Raw genomic sequence first — 24,894 nt, 5'->3', positions numbered from 1 at the left:
TAGATGACCTCTTGCAGAATGCTTTCTTTGCTGAAGTAAAACAGTTTTAGGAGGTATTCCTGGAACAAATTTGTCATGACAATGGAGATCTCTCAGGCATTTTGGATGTCATATGTGGATATTGTTGAAAATGTCTTGCTTGCTCTGCTGCCTGCTGCTCAAGAAGGAAATTGACATTTAGATCTTACCGCCATATGCTCTATGATCCCATGAAGTTTTGCATATGACAGGATGAACTATGCTTAATATCTTTCTGTATACTATGCTATGCTAAAAATGTCACATCCGGAGATACACCACAACTTCATCAACAGATGGTTTTCAGTTCAACTGTCAGATGTTAATCCATTTGGATGAATTCTGGCCGATCAAGCGATAGAGGCAACAGTCCACAAAGACATACAGACTCCGGGTGGTATGACAAGGTTCAACCTCAAGGTGGTGCTATGAAAAGATATTATATATATAAAACACTGTACACAAACTGTGAAGGCAAAATCACATCTAAAGGCAGCCAAAAAGTGCCAGATCTCAACAGTAAACACAAAGAAGCAGATAGTTGTTTGTTGCTGCATGCTCCGCACAATGCTAACAAAAGTTATGAGGCAGTAATAATAAGCTCAGATGACACCAATGTGTTTATTATGTGTTTGGGATTCCATGCCAGAATCATGACAGAATCATGGCTAGATCATTTCTGAAATGTGGTACTAAAATATGAATGTGAGTCCTTGATATTGGGAAAATAGCTTCAACACTTGGTGAAAATGTTTGTTGAGCTATGATAGGTCTCCATAGATTTACTGGATGTGACACAGTAAGCACATTTGGGGGAAAAGGAAAATTAGGCGCATTCAAAATCCTGCCTGCCAACAGACATACACAGGAAACATTTTGCAGGTCAGGGACAAATGGGATCTCTCTGAAGAACTGTAGGACAAACTGGAGCAATTTTCGTGCTTGCTGTATGCAACAAAATCTTCGGTTCATCGCGTGAATTACATGAGATATCACCTATTCAGCACAAAGAATGGTGAGATAGACGGTCATCAACTTCCACCAAGCAGAGACTGTCTGAAGAAACATGCCAAACGTGTGAATTATCAAGTCGCTATAAGCAAGATATGTCTTCTGAATGATTGACAGACACCTAGTCCACTTGGGAGAGAGTGGAAGTTGGAAAACGTGAGGGAGCAGAGCACATGTTAGTGGACTGGATGGAGGGGCAGCCATCACCTCAGGCTGTGTTAGATCTACTAGCTTGCAACTGCATTAGGAACTGTTAATCCAATTATATAAGATAAAAGGCAAAGAGTGATGACTTGCTAACACATATTTTTTATCTCTAGGCATCCATACCTTGCAAAAAAATAATGTTAGAACCATCCCCCTGAGTTGTGCCAATGGCCTAAATTTGGGGTCCTGGCTCATGGCCTATAAAGTTCATTATTGTGACTCAGTGTAATTAGTTTTTTTTGTTTACCATGTCTCTTCAAAGAATATTCACAATCATATTCTATGTCCGATAATTTACTTGGAAAGGGCACAATGGGAAAATCAAAAGACCATGAAGGTTGAAGTGATGCGAGATGCTTTGTGTTTTACAAATGGTAGAAGCTTTCCAAAGTTAAGTGGAAATGTGCTTTTTCAGCGAGTTTCCTTGGCACTGTGTTCTGTAGCATGGAACGATGGTCTCATTCATTTTACATTTTTTATTTTTGCTAAAAACGACAGGAGAGAGTTGGGCTTGCTCAGTAGACCACGAAGAACCAGCGTATTTGATTACATTTCTTACAGAACCCTCTATAAAACAATTTGTACAAAATACAAATTGGAAACAAATAAAAAAAATCTACAGATGATCCCTGATTCAATGAACTGCTTCTTGTGGTTGCTCTCTCGCTGCAGTCTCGCAGGTGTTTTGTGCCCTACTACTTTGAACTTTCACCAGCATCAATCAAATGTGTTAGAAGTTCCTCTATTGCCTTTGTAAGTAATCATGGATCTTTTGATGGATGCGGATCTACTTTGGGATATTTTCCAGGTCCGAGCTTGAGCTGCTGGTCAATGTAGGCTATTTCTTTGCATTCTGTCATGTGTTACTCTGTCACCCTTTTGTAATGTCAAGACTACAAGTACAAGAATGAAATCACAAAATCTAGACTAGATGAGATGCAGATAGAAAATGTGTTGAATCTTAAATTCAATCTAGTTCCAATTTTTATTTATGAATGATACATTTTCAGTCGAGAACATCAAAGAGTTGGTGAAACAATCAATTAATTTGTAGAAAGACTTGATGCATTCATCAAACACTGAAAGTTCAATTAATGTAATGATGAAGAAGCCATGTGTCATAGAGTTATTGATGGATGCTTGTCCAGTTCATCCAGACAAAGAATGCTGAGAGAAACTCTTGGTCTTGAGCGAGTGTTGATGGCTGCCATAACTGAGGTACATGTTGTCAGTGAAACTGCTGACTTGGAGGCCGGAGGTGCCCAGAGCGAGTCAGTCATGAGTGTGAAAATTAATATGAAGCAAAAGACTGAAGGACACAAAGTGATGTCTACACGTAAAAAGAAGTTGTGTTTTAGATGTGGATTTTTGTTTCCACATGAATGAAAGTGCCCGGCCATTGGGCAGATATGTAAAGGTGGTGGGAAACAGAAATGTTTTGTGACAGTGTGTCAAACAAAGGAAAAAGTCACACTGTGAAGACAAAATGGCGGCCGGAACGTTCCAAAAGCAACGTTTGACGCATTCCCACACGGCCATGCGGCGACATCATTTGAGGTAAATGGATACTAAACAAAGTCAATTGTGATCTAAATCATCGTCAAACAGTTCTTCAGTCTCACTAATAAGTAAAAGTGAAGAAAGTATTGTGCCATGTGGATGTTTACCTCAGACAAACGTGCACATGTCAGACTGCTTGCATGTGAAGAAAAATGTCAGTCAAAGAAAAGTCGACATGCCAAAGCGCCAAATAATACAAACATTTCCCAAAGATGACATTAAAAATAAATGAGTGTTCAATACCTTTCATTATAAGCAGTGGTGCATCGATAAATATAAGAGGAGAAACACAATGAAATATGAAATGTCTCCATTTATCATGGCTTACACCATCAAAGACCAATGTGTATAAATGGATTGCATGTAAAACCATAAAGAGCCTAGGTTAATTTGTTGGGACAGTGAAACATAAGAAAACAAAGGTACAAACACCAATCCATGTGCTTCAAGAGACAGCTTCAAGTGCTTATTTGGTCAGTTTCAACATGGCTGCTGACATGGGACTGATTTCTGTGAATTACAACATGAATGCTCAGCACACAAATAATAAGTCAATTCCCTTTGTTGTTTTATGGTTTAAGAAAGCTAAAGACTATTAATGAGGATGTCCATCATGTTGCTTAGAGACATAGACAAATTCAATTTCATTTACAAGAAGTTGTTGAAAAAGAATGTGAATTGCTACTCAAACATGACTTTATTGATTGTTCCACTGGTCCAACACCATGGGTTTCTCCCATTGTAGTAGTGCCTAAAAAGGACAGTGAAGGAGCTGTGCACATATGTGTTGACATGCGCCATCAAACAAAGCAACTGAATGAGAATGACGTCCAGGGTCACACATTGCTGACATGATAACACAATTGAGGGGTGTCAAAGTATTTTCATAACTTGATTTAAATAAAGGTTATCATCAGTTGGAACTTGAAGAAATCTGCATGTACATTACAACTATCTCTACACATGTTGGTTTGTTTAGATACAAGAGTCTTAGGCCCTCATTGTGGCATTGGCGGTAAGTGCCACTGACTGCAATGCTGACTGCCGCCAACATACCGCGACAGTGGCGGTATACCGCTACGCATATTACGACCCACACATAGAAATCCACCACTATACAGACACACACAGGTCCGCCAGCCAAAAGGTCAGTGATAAAATGGAGGTAGCAAAACCCACACCGTTACGCCAACAGAAATACGCCCACAGCATTATGACCCACGAATCACAGCGGCGAACATTCAACCACAGTAAACCATTGGTGGTGCACACCGCCACACTCTAAATACACACAACCTAACAAAACAACAGCACATTGGACAATTCAAACTACACACACCTGACACACATATACACACCACACCCACACACCAACACTATAAAACACACATCCACACTACCCACAACCCTTTACGACAACTGAGAGAGAGACATGCCAGGAGCACCCACCATCCACACATGTCACAGCACACACCCCAACATATCACCCCACACACCCTCACACACACCACACACACTACACCCACGGCACCACAAAAACACCCCAGGGCTAAGGGTCATGTTGGAGGAAATCATCCGGGCAGAGCCACAGCTATTCGGATCACAGGTGCAGCAGATGTCCATTGCTAGGAAGATGGAGCTATGGCTGAGAGTCGTGGACAGGGTCAACACCGTGGATCAGCACCCCAGAACAATGGATGACATCAGGAAGAGGTGGAACGACCTACAGGGGAAGGTGTGTTCCATGGCAGCAAGACACCAGATAGCTGTACAGAGGACTGGCGGTGGACCTCCTCCCCCACAACTAACAACATGGGAGGGACAAATCTTGGTGATTTTACATCCTGAGGGCCTGGCAGGAATAGCAGGAGGACTAGACTCTGGTAAGTCAAATCTTTACTACTCCCCCCCCCAACTACATGCCGTCACAAACTCCTACCCCTACCCTCACCCCCATCACTCCACCACCTCACATATACCCCACCATCACAACCCACCCATCCTAATACCAATCCCTGTATGCAACACCAATGCATGGACCCCCATCACCACAGCATACACACTAGTGACAATCACTTAGCCAACCAAATCACAACTCACACAAGCCAAAGCTGCCTTGGTAATAACAACCATTGAGGGAAACATACCCATGCACAAGATGTCATACGCAGAAACAATAACACTGCATTTACCTCCCCTCAGGACCCCCACACAACGTCACCGGAGAGGAGGTGCCAGCAGCATCCAGTTTCCCCACAGAAGAGGCCCACAGTGATGACAGCAGCTCTGCATGCCTGTATCAGGATGACCAACCTGGCCCATCAGGGACTTCTGGACAGTCGGTGACTCAGGCACAGTCCTAAACCACCACAGAGCCTCCCCCCTCAGGAAACACCACCACAGCACCCACCCAGCGGGTCTATACCTCTGTCCCCAGGACACACCAATCAGTAGTGTGTCCACCACTACAGGGACCCCAGGCAACCCCACAAACACAGGACGATCAGGGACCTGGGGTCTGTGGCAGTGGGCACACGGTTCAGGGGACAGAGGCACAGGACAACAGGGAAGCTGGGAGGACTGCTGTGCGACAGGGGGAGGACAGGCCAAGGGAACCAACTCTCCACGAGGCACTCACCAACATCCTGGGAGCACACTACCATTTCCAGGAGACCATGGGCCAGATGCTGGCCAAGTTGCAGGAGACCCAGCGGCTGCAGAAAGGACAGTACCTGGGGATCAGGGAGGACCTGAGGGACATCCACACCACCCTGGTCACCATTGCAGGGGTGTGGCAGACATGGCCAACACCATCAGGGAGGCAGTGGCACACCAACGGGCCCCTGACACTGGCCACACCAATGAACAGCCCTCCACCTCCGCCGACGCTATTGGGCAGGAGGCCCCGCCACAGGAACAACAGGCCACCAGCACCCCTCCCCCTGCAGAAGGAGAACCACCACGCAAAAGGTCCCTGCGATCCAGGCAGAAGCCAGAAAACATTGCCAAGAACCCGCCATGAAAGAAGACTCCAATGAATGTCACCCTCTCCACCTTGAACTGCCATTGCCCTACTCCCTATGCCCCCTTGGACAATGCATCAGTGATACCAATAGACTGGACTCTATCCTTGACATTCCTTCATCATCAACCCAGCCCATTGCAATACCCCCTACACTTATTATCACAAAATAAACACCCTTGGAACTAATACAAGTATGGAGTCTGTCAATTGATTGAAAACTGTATTAGTTTAACAAGCTGTAAACATTGCAATTCAAAAGTACAGTTACATATACAAAGGTATGACCTGTAGTGGGCAGCAGTAAACACACCAGGAGCCAGAGTGGGGCACCGATATCTGAAACTAGAGATGCTAAAGGGTACAGTAAGTGGCCATAGATTTTGGAAAATCAGTCGGCCATGTACAATGTCCAACACAAAACTGCAATGGAAGGTGAAGTTACAGTGTATTACCTGTGTGTCACTGGAAGTACTGTTGAATTATAATAGTTCTGTTGTCCACATCCTCTGCCTTCCCTTCGTCACTGTCCACAGGCTCCACCGCTGCAACGCGACCATCTCAAGCCTCACCCTCCTGCAGAAACGGCACCTGGTGTCTCAAGGCCAGGTTGTGCAACATGCAACGATGATCTGGCACACCTTCTTAGGTGAGTAGCACAGGGATCCCCCTGTCAGATGGAGGCACCGGAATCTGGCCTTCAGGAGGCCAAATGTGCACTCAACGATCCTTCTTGTTCGCCCATGTGCCTCATTGTAACGTTCCTCTACCCTTGTCCTGGTGTTCCTCACTGGGGTCAGTAGGTTGGGGTAACCAGAGTCACCTGTAAATATCGAGGGATACCTGCAAGCCACACAATCACTCTTAAGGCCAAACCCATATACCAACATACCCTAGGTGGGTATCATGGGCTCACCTATTAGCCACACCATGTGCCTCTGGAGTTTAGCCATCACATATGGGATGCTGCCATTCCTCAAGATAAAGGCATCATGCACAGAGCCAGGATACTTTGCATTGACATGAGAGATGTACTGGTCCACCAGGCACACTATCTGCACATTCAGAGAGTGAAAGCTCTTTCAATTTCTGAACACCTGTATATTTCTCCGGGGTGGGACAAAGGCAATATGTGTACCATCAATAGCACCAATGATGTGGGGGATATGTCCCATTGCATAGAAGTCAGCCTTCACTGTGGCCAAATCCTCCACCTGGGGGAATATGATGTAGCTGCGCATGTGTTTCATCAGGGCAGACAACACTCTGGTCAGCACATTTGAGAACATAGGCTGTGACATCCCTGATGCCATGGCTACTGTCGCTTGGAAGGAACCACTTGCCAAGAAAAGGAGCACTGACAGGACCTGCATCAGAGGGGATACCTGTGGGGTGGCGGATAGCTGAAATCAGGTCTGGCTCCGATTGCGCACACAGCTCTTGGATTGTGGTCCTATCAAGTCTGTAGGTTAGGATAATGTGCCTGTCCTCTTTTTTCGACAGGTCCACCAGGGGTCTGCACACGGTACATGTCTTCATCTCCTGTTCATCCTCAGCGCTTGAACTCTGGGTGAAAAATGGTGAGCAGATGGTCAAATTCAAACATATACTCAGATTAACATGCCTTGCATTTATTACAGAAACTTAATGTGAACGTGTAAGTCCGTTGATGTGCCTATGACTGCTGTGACACAGTTAGGTGCCATGGCCTGTGCCCCCTGAAATGGTGGCCGCCTGACCTGTGAGGAGGGACAAGTGGAAATGAGGTAATTCCGCTGACGTTGTGCGCTGTTGCGGCAGGCGGTCGATGACCGCCGTGCAACACATCATTGGTTATCATTGGGGCCTAAGTGTTCGAGGAGCCAATGGTGATGAACGCCGGCAGTGACGGTACGCACAGCAGCGGATGTGACTGCCATTTTCTATCTGTTCACTCACTTGCTACCTGACCTTCAACAGGAGAGGACCTACACTGTAAGTGCTGCTGTGACCTGTGTCTGGAAGCGACCATGGCTAGAGTGTCTAGGGAAAGGGCCCCTGCCTTCACTTCCGAGAAGTTGGAGAGACTAGTGGATGGGGTCCTACTCCAGTACCCTTTACTTTATGGTCCACCAGACAAACATGTGAGTACACTGTGAGCACGATGCGTGGGGCATGAATGTATGGAGTGCTGTGTGTGTAAGCCTCGTGTAGATGGGGGGCTGAGGGGTCATGAGCAGAGTGCTGCATGTTTGGTGGGCAATGTCTGTGCATAAGGGGATGGGAGGGATATGGTGGGCCATGAGTGTAACAGGCCAGACGGTATGACTAATACCTTTTTCCATGTATCTCTTTCTGCAGGTCAGCGCCCATTAGAAAAAGGGTATTTGGTGTGCCATCGCCAAGGAGGTGCGGACCCTGGGTGTCTTTGACAGGCGGAGCACCCACTGTCGCAAATGGTGGGAGGACCTGCGCCGCTGGCCAAGGAAGACGGCAGAGGCCCAGCTGTGGCTGGCCTCCCAACAAGAAAGGGGTGCCCGTCGTACCCTGACCCACTTGATGTTCTGCATCCTGGCAGTGTCCACCCGGAGTTGGATGGGCGCTTGAAGGAATCATAGCAGCCACAAGGGGGTGAGTACAGATTCAGAATCATGAATTTGCAGCGTTAAGGTGTTACCTGGGTGGGGGATGTGGGTCCGTGGGTGCCCCTAGGCCAAGGCGAACATGGCAGGATAGGTTCCATGATGGGCAAGCTCAGATGCACTCCAACCCCAATGATGCTAGTGATCATCTACTACTGGGTAGGGTCCTGTGGGTTTCAGGTGTGCAGCTAATGGCATTAGGCATTGTACCCCATGGCCTGGTGACTACCATTGTAACTGGTAGTGCATGGCCTAGTGCATAGGGCTGTTCCCTGTGAGTTTTTTTATGCCAATGGTAGTGTTGTTGCTGGCATTGACCAAGTGTATCCTCTGTCTATCCCCCCCTTTTAGTTTTCTCACTATGTCCTTGTGTGCATTAGCATTATCTGGCAGAGGAGCAGAGGCACCGGTGATGGATGGAGCTGCATCCCACATGGTCCTGGAGGCCGAATCCACCAACAGTGAGGGCACCAGTGGGACGGAGGGCGAGGGGAGCACCACAACGGAGAAAGGAGGGGACAGTTCTGAAAGCGACACCTCCTCCGATAAAAGCTCCCTGGTGGTGGCGGACATCTCTGTGCCCACCCCAACTACAGATACAGCTGCCACCCCATATCAGCACCGTCCTCCGAGCGAGTTTCCCGTGCCCGCTCACCCAGAAGGGTGGGCATATCCTTCGCCCCAGGCACCACAGGCCCTGCCCCAGTCAGCCCTGCTGCCCTCAGAGAGGAGGCTATTGACCTCCTGAGATCCCTCTCTGTTGGGCAGTCAACCATACTGAATGCCATCCAGGGTCTAGCAGGGCATTTGCAACAAACAAATGCATACCTGGAGGGCATTCACTCTGGCGTGGTGGCCCAACAAAGAGCATTCCATGCTCTAGCCAACTCACTGATGGCAGCCATTGTCCCTGTCTCTAGCCTCCCCCTCCAACTTCCTCTACCCAGTCCCATTCCTCTCATCCCCAGCCTATCCCAAGCACAGCTTCAGACCGCATGCACCCAAATCAACACGCAAAAGTGTCTCAGGCAAACACAAGCAGCACACTTCATCCCATAGGCACTCACAAAAGCACCTTCCAGATGCAGACACACCAACATCCACTGCCTCCACTGTGTCCCCCTCCTCCTCATCGTCCACCTCCCTCCCAGTTACATCTCCACTCACACCTGCATGCACTACATCCTCATCCACTACCTACATCACCAGCACACCTATCACAACACACCCCTCACTGGCAGTCACCACCCCCACATCCATGCACACGTCCCCTGTGTCCTCTCCCACTGTGTCTGTGCCCCCTCCTCCCAAACTACACAAACGCAAGCACTCAGACACCGAACAGCCATCCACCTCACAACAGCATCCAGCCCATGCACCTGCACACAAACACAGCAGACAACTCCTACAACCACACCCTCTTCCTCCACTCCCAAACCTTCACCCTCTTCCAGCCCCAGTGTCCCTAAAGGCTTTTTCTCTCCACCCTTGACCTATTCCCTAGCCCTCCTCCCCGTCCTTCACTTGGGGCCAGGGCGGGCAGAACCCAGCCCCAGTACCTCAGCCAACCAGTCGACTGCCACTGTAGTTTTAACAGCTACTGCAGGTGTGAGAGGCTCCAAGGAGACACCCGTCAGCACAGCCAGTGTGCCTGCACCACCTGCAAGGGCAAAAAGGGGCCACCACCTAGGAAGAGCAGGAAGGGGACACAAGCCAGCAAGGGGAAGGAGGCACCACCAGCCAGCAAGGGGAAGGAGGCACCACCATCTAGCAAGGGGAAGGAGGCAACACCAGCAAGCAAGGGGAAGGAGGCACCACCAGCCAGCAAGGGGAAGGAGGCACCACCAACCAGCAAGGGGAAGGAGGGGACAACAGCTGCCAAGGCCAATGTAAAAGGAACAGACGCCGCAGGCAGCATGGATCTGTTGCCTGAGGCTGTAGCAGCATCTGGGAAAACAACACCAGCCATGGCGCTTCAGCCATCTGAGGCTGCAGGGGAAGGGCTGGAGCCTCCCCCCACCACCGCCAGCACCACCACCTGCACCACCAGCAGCACCACTGACAGCAGCAGTAGCCCCAGAGAGCAGACATCCAAGGCAGCAGGGGAAGGGCTCGAACCTCCCCCCGCCACTGACAGCACTGCCACCTGCACCGCCACCAGCACCGCCACCTGCATTGCCAGCAGCACCACTGCCAGCAGCAGCAGCCCCAGTGGGCAGCCATCTGAGGCTGCAGGGGAAGGGCTGGAGCCTCCCCCAACCACTGACAACACTGCCACCAGCTCCTCAACTGCCATCAACTGAGCAGCTGTCACCGCCGGCGAGCAGTGTGCAGTCGTGACTACATGGGCTGTAGTGTCTCCTGGCCCCTGCAACACCTGTAGGTGTGACACCCAGATGAGAGACTGTGACCTTGCACCATCCAGGATCAGCTTCACAGGGCACAAGGCCCCCTCCAGAACCAGTGGAAGAAGGCATCCACTCACCCCCTCCTTGCCAGGATGAAGCACTCTGGGCACAAGGCCCCCTCCAGAGGCAGTGGAAAAAGGCATCCACTCATCCCCTCCTAGCAAGGGTGAAGCACACTGGGCACAAGGCCCCCTCCATAACCAGTGGAAGAAGGCATCCACTCACCCCCTTCTTGTCAGGATGAAGAACACTGGCACAAGGCCCTCTTCAGAACCAGTGGAGAAGCCATCCACTAGAGAGACTGTGGCTTTGCACTCCCCAGGACCAAGCAGTGGGCAAATCACCCACTTGAGAGACTGTGGCCTTGCACTCCCCAGGACCAAGCAGTGGGCAAGCCACCCACTAGAAAGACTGTAGCTTTGCACTCCCCAGGACCAAGCAGTGGGCAAACCACCCACTTGAGAGACTGTGGCCTTGCTCTACCCAGGACCAAGCAGTGGGCAAATCACCCACTTGAGAGACTGCGGCCTTGCACTCCCCAGGACCAAGCAGTGGGCAAACCACCCATTAGAGAGACTGTGGCTTTGCACTCCCCAGGACATCGCAGAGGGCATGTAGCCCCATCCAGGAGCAGTGGCATTGTACCATCTTCCGGCTGACGTACCCCCCCATTCCCCGTCCCCCTGAGGTGCCTGTGTGTTTTCGACCTGATGCCCCTGCAGTGTTCCCTCCGTATGGAGGCAGGAGTCAAGTGTGGCCTTGGCCTATGTGTTATGGCCCTGTGGGCCACGGACATTTTGGAGTGGGCATTGTCCCTCCATTTGTATATATTGTACATACTGTTTAGTGCTTTAAGGACGGATTTATCTAAATTTGTAATATAACACTCACTTTATTCAATTCCTTTTGTCCTTGCATTATTCCTGAGGGTTACGGGGTGTATATGTGATGTTGTTGCATCTGTTTGTGTGTATGGTGTTGGGGGTGAAGGTGGGGGTGGGGGTGTTGCATGTTGCTTGTGTGTGTCACTCTCTTTTTTCTTCCCCCCTCCCTTGTGTGCTAGGTGCATACTCACCGTGGTCGTCTTTGCCCCCGTTCGTGTGCCTGGTGTAGGAGGAGGGAGACCAGCATTGGAAATATGGTGTCGTGGTTATTCCTTGAGTGTCGAGAGGTGAGTCATTTCCCTTCTGTGTACTGTTTACGCCGTGCTTTTGATGGCGTTGGTACCGCCCCAGAAAAGGTGGTGGATTGGTGTGTCACAATACAGTGGGCAGTAGATTGTCTTCCGCCTGGCTGTTGGCGTTTACCGCCACAGTGTTTGTTGCTACCACTGTGGAGGTCCGAGTGGTAAAGTGGCTGTATTTGTTGGCAGTTTCCGCCGTGGTCATAATTCCATTTTTCTTACCGCCGGCCTGTTGGCGGTATTACTGCCGCTTTATCACTGACCGCCAGGGTTTTAATGAGGGCCTTAGTTTTGATGTAACATTGGCTACAGAATTTTTCCAAGACTTCATTTGGTGTATCATACAGCCTGTTGTGAGTGCATGCAACTATAGCGATGACATATTCATTTTCGGAAAAATAGAGAAGGAGCACAATGAAGCTCTCACACAAGTATGTCAATTACTCAATAATGCAGGTTTGACTTTGAATGCAGACAAGTCTGATTTCAGCAAGACAAAACTGAAATTTTTTGGCCATATCTTTTCTGATGGGGTATAGGTGCGTGATCTTGCAAAAGTACCAGCTATCTCAAATGCTGATCCCCCACAAGATGTTTTAATAGTATGCTGTTTTCTTGGCATGGCCAGTTACTGTTCAAGACACATACAAGACTTTGCTACTGCTAGTGTTGAGAAAGAAAAGTGTTTCTTTTCAATCAAATCAAAGCATGTCATTGAAAATGCTACTTAAATGGCATACTTCTATCCAAAGCTTCATACAGAGGTTATAGTTGACGCTAGCCTGGTCAGTTTAGGTGCTATCAAACTACAGCAAAGGAGGGGCAATGTGGGAGATTTGGAGAAAAGTAACTCCTGGTCCTGTGTGTATGTCTCCCAATAGTAGATCCAAACAATGTATACACACAGTTCCAAAACACTACAAAGAGGGTGGAGGGGGGGGGGGGGGTTTGTGTGGGGTTTGGTTTTCTAAACCAAAGGTTTCCAAAAAAAGGGAAAGCAATACGCTTGAAGCAAGAGCCCTCACTCACCTTTCGGTGACATGCTTCATCATAGGGCCATGCTCCTCGTCAGGCCGGCACTGCAATGCCTGACCGGCCCCACGGGGGGGCTCTTTGCCGGAGATCATTTGACAAATTATGTGAAACCGGTCAAGTCTTGAAAAAAGGATTGATATAGAAAAAGTAAAAAATGACTAGAGGTAAAAATAAACCTTTTATTCTGATATTTATTCCCCTGACATGATTAAAAACACTGCATAGGGATATGGTAAATTAATGTCTACACTCCCTAAACAAAAACATAAACAGTTTACTAGGACCCGTAGTAAAGATGGTACAGGAGGAGAGCACACAGTCACTGTGTTACTCAATAAAAGGGTCAACATGTTTCTCGCTATATTGAGTGAAAAAAGATCTCATGCGATTCTTCAGAACCTTAGTACGTACCTAATCCTTATGAAAAAAAGTTTGTGAAAAGATTAATTCAAGTCCCCTACTGGGGAGGTCAGAAACCCTCCAAATATTCCTGGTGGGCCCCATCAGGGAGGCATCAGGCTCAGAAATCCACTATGAATTAGTGTAGAACCACGAGTGTTGGTTCACATACGAGCGATACTGGTCCCCGTGTTTGTTGCTACCACCGTGGAGGTCGGAGTGTTAAAGTGGCTGTATTTGTTGGCAGTTTCCGCCGTGGTCATAATTCCATTTTTCTTACCGCTGGCCTGTTGGCGGTATTACTGCCGCTTTATCACCGACCGCCAGGGTTTTAATGAGGGCCTTAGTTTTGATGTGACATTGGCTACAGAATTTTTCCAAGACTTCATTTGGTGTATCATACAGCCTGTTGTGAGTGCATGCAACTATAGCGATGACATATTCATTTTCGGAAAAATAGAGAAGGAGCACAATGAAGCTCTCACACAAGTATGTCAATTACTCAATGATGCAGGTTAGACTTTGAAAGCAGACAAGTCTGATTTCAGCAAAACAAAACTGAAATTGTTTGGCCATATCTTTTCTGATGGGGTATAGGTGCGTGATCTTGCAAAAGTACCAGCTATCTCAAATGCTGATCCCCCACAAGATGTTTTAATAGTATGCTGTTTTCTTGGCATGGCCAGTTACTGTTCAAGACACATACAAGACTTTGCTACTGCTAGTGTTGAGAAAGAAAAGTGTTTCTTTTCAATCAAATCAAAGCATGTCATTGAAAATGCTACTTAAATGGCATACTTCTATCCAAAGCTTCATACAGAGATTATAGTTGACGCTAGCCTGGTCAGTTTAGGTGCTTTCCTTGCACAACATAGTGGACACTCAAATACTCGATGACGTATTGTGGCCTATGCTTGTAGAAGTCTGTCCCAAATAGAACATGCTTACTCACAACCTGAGAAACAAAGTTTGGCTTTAGTATGGGCTTGTGAACATTTCCATCTATTCCTGTACGTAAAGCATTTTATGCTGGTAACTGATCATCAAGCTTTGATGCCCATCTTCGGCAATCCAAAGGCCAAGAGAGCAATTCTACAATTTTTAATCATCCAGTAAAGGCTCTGAATCCTGCTTACTAGTTTTCAAAAGTGCCTATCCAGGGTCACGGTACTCCCTCAAAAACGGCAGAGGCCTATATTAATTTCATTGTCAAGTCAAACACACCAGCTGCTATATCGTTAGTCCAGATTGTCACTGCCACAAGCCATGTTAGTGAACTGCTCAGCTTAAAAGACATAATTACACATCAGTTGTGGAACAAACTCATTCGACCTCTCAATAATAATGATGAATATCAAAAATACAAAAATGTCAAACATGAATTGTCTATAACTCAGAAAGGAGTTATACTGTGAGGGTCAAGAAACCTGATTCCGGAGAGTCTGTGACAGAAAGTGATTGAAGTGGCTTACTTGCCATACTCTGAACATGTCAGAACTCCATAGACATGCATGGTAGAGAATAGACATTGATTTCTTTGGTCCACTGAATAATTAATATCATCTAATGGTGGTTGTAGATGAATATTCACTTTTTCCTTTGATTGAAATTCTCTCATTCATGACTCACAAACAAGTTATTAAAAAACTCAATGGCATATTCGGGACATGGGGCATCACAGCCATTGTGAAGTCTGATAATGGCCCGCCCTTTAATAGTAAAGAATGCAAAGAGTTCTTGGAGCATCTGAATATCAAGCATCAAAAGAGTAAACCTTTATGGCCGCAGGTCAACAAACTTGTTGAGCTCTTTTTGAGCACACTAAAGAAAGAAGTACAGCATGCAACACTTGAGAAGCTCAATTTAAAAACAGCATTGAACAATGGTACAAGCTTATCGTTCAACACCCCACTCAACCACAGGTGAAAGTTCTGCAACTTTGATGTTTGGGAGAGCAATGACAACAAAGTTACCTTAATGGACCACCAAAAGAGACAAAAGCGAAAGCATGATTCATATAAGGGACTTGGTTAACAAGCAGAAAATGAAAGCTTATGCAGACAAGAGGCGACATGCACAGGACATCTCGTTTACAAAAGGAAAATTGGTGATCGCCCAACAGATGTGCTAAAGAAAATCTGATGCGCCCTGTGATGCTGAACCTTTCCAAGTAGTGTCTACCAAGGGACACATGGTGTCTCTCCAGCACCCTGGGAAGCCTGTTAACAGAGATTCTTCTCATTTTATGTTTGTTTTTCATCTGTCTTCAACTCGACGTGGTGAAAAAAAGACTGACTTTGAATATTCAGTGAATGCTACTGACTCCTTACCAACTATAACAATCCCTGACACTGAAGATGACAGCTTCCAGTAACCAGATCGGCTTGCATGATCGCCATGCATATTGATTGAAGAGAGATAGTTGTACATGTTTCTATATATATATGTGTGTGTGTGTGTGTGTGTGTGTGTATGTCTATTGATCTTTTAAAAATGTGTAATTCTTCATTTAACAGAGGGAGAGATGTTGTGTCTTACATGCCTTAGTACAGAACCTTTCTGGCTCCTAACCTACTCAGTATCAGTGTTTCCTAATTGCTAGAATATAATGTATTGAAAGCTTGGTTTAGAATGTTGAAGCTCCCAGATACACGCATAGGAATACAAATGTATGATCTATAGCTCTGTTTGTTGTGCAGTCATTGCCGGGTACCCAGACTGGGGAGGATGCTACATAAAGATTATAAAATGATGTATACCAATACTAGACAACAGTTTTCTTCACATCAGATTAATCTTCTTTGCATTTCACTTACAACCACGTAGCGGTCTTCAATCCTGTGAAGGATTTGATGGTTCACAAAGGATTTATTCAGACACTGTCAGAGGTCATTGGTTGATAAGCCCACGTCTACAAAGTAACAAAGTAATTAAAGGTCTAATATTCAGTGAGGTGAAGGATTTGTACTGTATTTGTTAATACAGTAGATAATGAGGCGAACATAGGTAATCAAACCCTGCACACTGACGTAACTACAACTACACATACACTAGAAGGACGTTTAATACTAACTTGTGCAAATTTAACACTGTATATGGGTATGATGAAAAAAATGGGCTGACTGAATGTTGAAAAACACTGGACTGACCTTTTTGTGAGCAAACAGGTCCATAAATAGCCAATAGTCTTAAGAATAGGCATGTTAATGGTAGGCTTAAATAAATTAACCGTAGGGCAGTGGTTCCCAAACTTTTTCGATCCCCGGCTCCTTTGACCTATTGGCCGTGTTGGCCACGGCTCCCCATTATGTTACTTTTTTTTGGCGGGTGGGGGAACGTAATCCCAGCCTGTACCTGTACCTACACTATTTACAGTTTGACTTCTTAATTCTCTCGTTCAGGTTCCTGAAAACCATTTATTTTAAATGGTTTCTTTTCTTTTGTCATAGGGATATTATTAATGGTACTCTGGCGCCCTCCGCTGGTCACAATAATTAATGCAGGGGGTTTTGTTTCCAAAACCACGGTGAAAAGCTACTGATTAAAAGCACCTCCGAGTGGTTTCCAGACTGTGTGCGGCGCCCCTGGCTAATTTTGACGGCGCACCAAGGAGCCGCGGCGCACAGTTTGGGAACCACTGCCGTAGGGGTTGGATTTATACGTGTTTGACTGGTATATAAGCTCAATGTTGATAGGCAGTCAGTTAGCACTGATGTAACTACAAAGAAAAAGTTGAAAGTGGGGAAAGGATCCCAGACTACTCACTCCTCCTTTAAAGGGGACATTCTTTTGAGGGATGGAGATGCTGTAATGATGACATTCGACAGAAAATTTACTCATCTGAATGATTTATCAGTTCTACCTATTGGCTTACCCAAAACTATCAGTAGAATAAGAATGGGCACCCAATGAGTCAAGAATGGGTCCCAAGATATCTGCAGTAAGGTCCTCCCAAGGATTATCCTGACATCTCCTATCTCCTAATAGGGGAGGAAACATGGATTGTGCTTTATCTGAACTTGCACAGATTTCACAATCTCTTGCAAAGTTGTCTGCTTCTTTATCAATACCAGGCCACCAATATGATGATTTCACCTTTTTTTTCGTTTCAAAATACCCAAGTATCCTTTGTGACTGATTTGCATAATTTTCCCTCTCAGCCCCTTGGATGGTAATACTCTCTTACCTCTAAGAATATGACCCATATCACTAAGAGATAATTGCTCTCTGATCTCCAACAACTTTACATTCTTCTTGTAACTAACTCTTCTCCACCCACCCTTTAATAGAATATGACCTGATGGTGAGCAAATCCTCATCCTCCATGTAGTTTGTCTCTCAATCTTCCGTCCCCTTCGCTAACCATTGCCACACTATGCTCATCCCAAGTGTTCTTAATTTGCTCATTTAATTTTAAAGGAGAGTGACTCAAATAATCCACCTTGTTCCTACTTCCTGGTAAGTACTCTACATCATAAACAAAATCTAGCAACTTAAGTGTCATTCTTGCTATGCATGGCGTAGCTTTCACCACTCCACTAGATGTAACCACCTTAATTAGAGGCTTGTGATCCGTGCGTATCACAAATCTGGTTCCCATAAGTATTGCCTGAACTTCTCTAAGGCCAACAATGCTGCAAGCATCTCTCTCTCAATTACCAGAAATGTCTCTTCTGTAGGGGATAAGGACCTAGAAGCATACGCAATTGTTTGTTCCTTCCCAGTTTGAAAAATTTGCATTAAGGCTGCCCTTAATCCTTTGCCACTAGCATTGGTGGTTACTATGTTATGTGCTCCCATTTCAAACCCCTGCAAATGATTAGCTGTTCATATGTCACTTTTGATATTCTCAAAATCTTTTTGCAGTTCAGAATCCCACTTGAACACGTTTGGCTTTCAACAGTTGGCGTAAAATGTAAGTTTTCATGCTGAAATCTTTCACAAACTTATAATAAAACTCCGTTAGGCAAAGGAATGATTTAATATCATCCTTGGAAATAGGAGATGGGGCATTGCAGATGGCTTCTATTAGGTTCTTCTTAGGTGCTACATAGTCTTCACCTACCTCATGTCTCAAATAAGATACAGACCTTTTTTTGCAAATTTGCATTTGCCCATTTCTGCAGTAAGCCCCTAATCAGCCAATCTTTTTAGTACAATATCCAATCTTAAATCATGCTCTTTTTTATCCTGACCCATCACCAACATGTCGTCCTGAAAATACGTTACCCCCTTGGTGCTTTTGAATAGCCTGTGTATGAGTCTCTGGAAGACTGTTGCAGCTGACGCTAAGCCAAATTGCATTTGCACAAACCTGCAGCAACCAAAGGGAGTGATGAACGACGTCAATTCCCTACTAGAGGGATGTAACATGATTTGGTGATAATATGAGGTTAAATCGATGGTAGAAAACCATTTACAAACTTTAGACTACAAAAGAAGTTTGTCAATTCTAGGAAGAGGAAAACCATCCACCACAATATTCCTGTTCAAATCTCTAATGTCATCACATAACCTTACATTGCCGTTAGACTTGCGAGCTACTACCACTGGAGCCAACCACTCTCCACTTTCTATTGGTTCAATTATGCCATTGCTTTCCAAATCTTCGGATGTTCAATGAGACTATCTCTGATGCTTAAAGGTATGTTCCTTGCCTTATGATTAATGGGCTTCACCCCTTGTTTGAGTACTATTATATGGCAAAATCCTTCTAAATTTTCCACTTTCCCTAAAAAACACAGTACGGAAATGCCTCTTTAGTTCTTCCTCCAGAGTGATTATTGGTTCACCCAACATCATTACCTCGTCCTTACTGTTAGGATTGAGTGTAATTCCCAGATTATCTTGGACGACCAATCATAATTGTGAGGGACCTCTCTCAGTTCCATCATAACTTCCTTTGTGTCTCCCTGTCTTTGAACCCAATTGTGACTTCTCTATGCTCTACCATAGGGATTTCTTCACCAGTGAATGTAACAGGGTGCACGTCCATAGGTTTCAATTTTATACCTAGTATCTCAGTAAATTTTTCTTCCCACACTGAGCGTTGAATAATAGTGTAGGGTGAGCCCGAATCTGCCACAATTTGTAATTCGACCCTCTCAATGGTCGCGTTATGAACTGGTTTCTTCCTCATGGTACAACACACACCTAGTACTGCATCATTTATACTTAAGACACTATCATCGCTTTGCAATTCACAGTTTTTCTCAAGGTCTTCGTCTTCGTCCTCCATTAGACATTTGACAGAGACCCCTTTGCTTTTTTTCTTTCTAGATACTTTAACAAAGTGACCTATAAGGCCACAGAATGAAGAGTTAGTTCTGATCCCTTCTCATCCCTTGCTATATGGCCCTTATTCCCACATCTGAAGCACACAGGGCGTTTGTCATCATATTCATTCCCCCTACCATCAAGCTTCTTTACTTCCTCCTTTCCATTTTTACTGTTACTCCTCTTGGCACATCATTTTGATAATTCTCCTTTCTTTATTATTGCAACTATTTCATTCAAAGTGCTTCTCCACACACCCATAACTTTTCTTGAATACTGCTATTATTACAATGCATAACTATTTAGTCTCTTATTAAATCATTATGTAGATTATCACATTTGCATGTGAGTGCCAATGTTTTCAATTCAGCAACATAATCCTCTATCAATTCAGTTTTAAGTTGTTTCCGTTGAAAACAATTGAATCTATCTGTAGCTACGCAAACTGTGGGCCTATATTAAGTATCTAAGTCCTCAATAGCTTCTTTAAATATATCAGTTCCCCCATCTGGTCTTGTTTTCTTCTCTGTAAGATTGTAAATTCTTTGTCCTTCTGAGCCTAGGTCATGTAGTAATATTCTTTTCTTCCTTTTAGCTGAAAATTCTTCTTAATTTTCCTCTTTAATTGTCGAGATGTAATTAAGGTAGTAGTCTTTCCAATCTGACCACTTCATCATAGGTTCTCTTGCCCTGGGAAGAAACAGTACCGGAGTCATCAACGCATTGTTCAGCGTGCACATTTTGAAACACAAATATTCTCCTCATTTACTGCTAACAATGAGTTGTGCAATCTTGCTGAACTACATCTTAATTTTTTTGAAAAGTTCTAATATATTAATAGTTCTAATGGGAGAATATTATATGAGAAATTTCTAATTTTAGTGCATGCACTGGTAATAAATTACCTTTGATTTGATGATGCTTTCAGTAGTACATCAAGTTAGAATTACTTGTATATATAAAGGCATGTGCATCACTGGAGTTTGAAGATTTCGGCAAGCGTGTATCTTTTGATCATTCAAACTGTGTGTGCATTGCCTATGTGCATCACAGTCATACTAAGTGTGTAGTACAATGTCATTGAGGTGTGTGTATCACTGACACACTTATTTTAATCAATTTCTTGAAATCTCAATAATGTGTGCGCATCACAGACACCCATAACTGCACATTACAGACATGCCTCTGAGGTGTGCAGGAATTTGAAGACTGCAGCAAGCGCAAATGGTGTTTGCATCACCAATGCGCATCTTGAAAACTCAACAATGTGTGGGCATCACAGATATACATAGTACATAGTACACTTATGTGAAATTGTAAAATAGTGCACACAAAATATGGCGGCACATCGAAGCGTACATCCCGGTCATGCCGCAGTGGTATGTCGACATTGGAGTGTGCTCAGCTTCTGAGCAGATGGGGCAATAACTCGCACTAGCGCGCATTGGTTCTATGCTCGAGGGCGTCCTCCAGAGCTCGCGCTCCCCATCTTGTGCTCACAGTCTCAAAAATCCACTCTTGCTCCTGCCTAAATCACCCGCACCACATCCGCATAAACAGGACAATGCATCTGATTCACAAGAATTTGCACAGAAGACTTCCCAGAAAAAATTAAAGGTAGTTTGCATTCCTGAAAGTTACTTGCTTATTTCAGTAGATCAGATTCCAGATTCTCCTGTTCCCCAAGTGAAGAAACGTTCGGCCAACTTGTCACCAAATTGTAGTGAGGTATCCTGACACAGGATTCATAAGTTAAAGGTTTATTTGGGGAACAGGGATGCACATCTGCAGCTCATGGAGATATTTCCATCTGCCTTTTATCTCTGTTTACATTCTCAAATCCTTAACCTTCGTGAGCATGCAGCTGGTATCCTAGATACCACACTGTAATTATGACAGTGGACAGAAAAGCGACTCATCTGAATGATTTATCAGTTCTAGCTGTCGGCTTACTCAAAACTGTCAATAGAATAATAATTGGTATTAGTAGTGCTAAAAACTGAGGACTATTGAAGAGAAACTCATGTCCTGATGCGGTTCCTTTATTGATGTCATGTAAGGATAAATCCTATGGAATGTCTAATGCAGTGTCCCATTGTTCTGGCAATTGTGAAAACAGTTAACTTGCTGAATGTTTTGAATAATTGATTTCCAGATTTATCAGCGATAGACACAAGAGACTGCTAATATATTTAATAGGAACTTGGTGTTTACCTTCCTCTCAGTTTCTCAGTGCCCGTTTCACACATTAAATCAAGGAACTCTGCTAAGTATAATGAAAACCATGATAGGAACTAATACAATGAAGTCATGTGATTTTACTACTGTAAGATTTTTAACATTGATGTGGCTCCCAAAATGAGGCAATCATTATAAATATATCAGACACCTACATCAGAAGTTGGAGAAATGTTCATGGAAATGGGTATATTGGTAGAAGAACAGACATTGTGTGGTTATCCTACTATTTTAAAAGCAGTACAATTGGGTGATAAAAGCATAGTTTCCACATAGTAGGTACACATTTAACCATTGAGGTTGAAGATTCCATTCTTTGTAGAATGGAAATAATAATCCCTTTAGTCATAATCTGATTGGCAAACTACTATCAGGTGGTCAAATATGGTCTGCCAGAAAGCAACTGATACCCATAAAAAATGTACTCATGGGGAGACTTGAGCTGAGTAGTGGGTGTAGTCAATGGTTCAAGTCAGAGCACTCATCAACGACTCCTTAATGACAGGAGTTTTCCAAGAACTCTATCCTAAACAATCAAGACTTTAACACCTACATACCCATAGCACATGGACCATTCCTGGGTAGAGCTATAGAAAGAGCAGCCTTCGCCCAGAAAATGAAGATTCATTGAATTCCATACTTCGGACTTCCAAACTGGATTTCATCCAGAAAAAGGCACTGAATGGGCCAGTATCATTCTGGGATGGCCTTGAAAAACCAGTAGGCTTGTTCAGGGTTTGACACAGTTGGTTAATGACACTCTGATCCAAAGACTTGATTAAGCCAGAATGGAGGGCACATCTCTCACTTGGATCATATCTCACCTACACAATAAAACAAATATTATACATACTCCTCCATTCCCTTCTAAACCATGCAGCATTAAAGCAGGAGTCTCTCATGGCTCAAATAACTCACCCATGCTTTTCAAGATCTTCTCGAAATCATTAGCACATCTCATCAATGGTTTTGACTTCAGCTGCTATAACTACGCAGATGACATTCAGATATTACTGAAATTGAAAAGCCCAAAGGCCATTGGAACACAACAGTTGCCTCTGGGCAGTTGACCAGCTCAAATTGAATGCCTCCAAAACCAAAACGCTCTCCTGTGATGGCTGGAAAACCTATGATCTTCTCTGCACCTTGCCCGATGATCAAGAACTACCACCAAAAATTTCTAAGGAGGTAAGAAACCTCAGAATTACCATGGGCGTCAAGCTGTCAATGAATACACAAGTTGATAAGGAAGCCAAAACAAGCTTTCTCACAATGTACACATTGCCAAAGTATCTTCCCACACCTTTGATTTCCTCTCAAATTTCAAGCTGCCATCTCTCTTGTCTAAAGGTCTATATCATGGTTTACCTTTATCAACCATGACAAGATTGCAGAGCATTCAGAACGTTGCTGTTTGACTTCTCCGACATGTAGAGCCACAAACACACATCTTTCCTGCCTTGAGGACACTTTACTGGTTACCAGTTACCAGAAGATCCTCCTTCAAGCTACTTTGTATCACTCACAAACCAATACATGGTAAACAGCCACTCTTCATCAGAAGGAAAATAAGCAAATACAAACCACAAAGGAACCTATGCTTTAGAATGGCTCACTGTCTCAAAATTCCTACATACGAGAAAAAAAACATGGGTGGAGCATCTTTCTCTGTTCAAGCAGCCAAATTGTGGAATTCCTTACCCACAAACATATGATCCACTGATAACCATCTCAGCTTCAGAAGTTTAGTCGAGAGCTGGCTCTTTTCCCATGATAGTTATACTTAATACTCAGTGGTGTACCACAAACGTATACTCAAAAATGACAAACTATGCTTATCATAGAAAATAATTATTTAAAAAAAATGATATGCATACTTCACCTCAAGAAACATGTGCACATCAGACCATGTACATATTGCTGCTTCTATGTACCAATGGGTATTTACATAGAGGAGTTTACTTCAGCCACTGTACCTTTATCAAGTGGCTTGTATAGCTGTATGTATCCGTTGATTTCAATTTTGTAACAAAATTGTAAAAAATACTCCCTTCAATCTTTGTACTATCGTTCCCCTCTGTGGTTCATTCCAAGCATTTCTGACTAATATGAACTCCCAAATATCCTACTCAAATTCCTCCCTCCTATTCTGCCAATTCACCCAACTAACAGCCACACATGACTGATGTACAAAAACAACTAACTGATTCGCCATTTTCAAATCCATTCCCTTCATTCTATCTCTACTCTAAACCCTACTAAACACACAATAAATCAAGAGCACAAATTTAACACAACTAATCCACAAGGAAAAGAAAGAAAAGACGTATTACACATCGACTGACTATTAAGTTCTAATCTTTGTTTCCATAATAGAATGCTGCTTTCCAATTTAAGATGTATGAATGTTTGTGAAAATTGATACCTTATTAGGTATTTTGTTACTTTACTATGGATAAAGTCATCTGGGCAGATGGCAAAAGGGTCAAATGGTTGGGGAGGAATGGGGGATCCTGGAACAAGTAACTTTGTGCGAAACTCACTGCATTCGAAAAGGAAATAATAGAATGATGGCAATGGTTGCCTAGGTGCCAAGTGTATGACTCTATTGGATGACTATGTTGAACAAGGTACACTGATAAATACACAAGATCCTTCTTCAAGCCTCAGCAACTGTGACTGAAGGGGGTTGATACTCAAAACTCAAGCAGTAAAATACGTGCAATACATGAATGTCCATCCCAGTGCTTTTCCTTTTAAGATATGAGAAGTACCTTAATCACACTACAAAGTAAAATGGCACAAAGAGAAGAAGTAGCACTACCTAGATACACACTATGAAGTCTACGGAGTTCAATACAAAGTTGTAATATAGGTGTAGCGTTACTTTGATGAAGTGGAACAGCTTTCCTGTAT

Source organism: Pleurodeles waltl, chromosome 8 (assembly GCF_031143425.1).
Source record: "Pleurodeles waltl isolate 20211129_DDA chromosome 8, aPleWal1.hap1.20221129, whole genome shotgun sequence".
Classification (NCBI taxonomy): Eukaryota; Metazoa; Chordata; class Amphibia; order Caudata; family Salamandridae; genus Pleurodeles; species Pleurodeles waltl.
Note: the sequence above shows the minus strand (reverse complement) of the source record.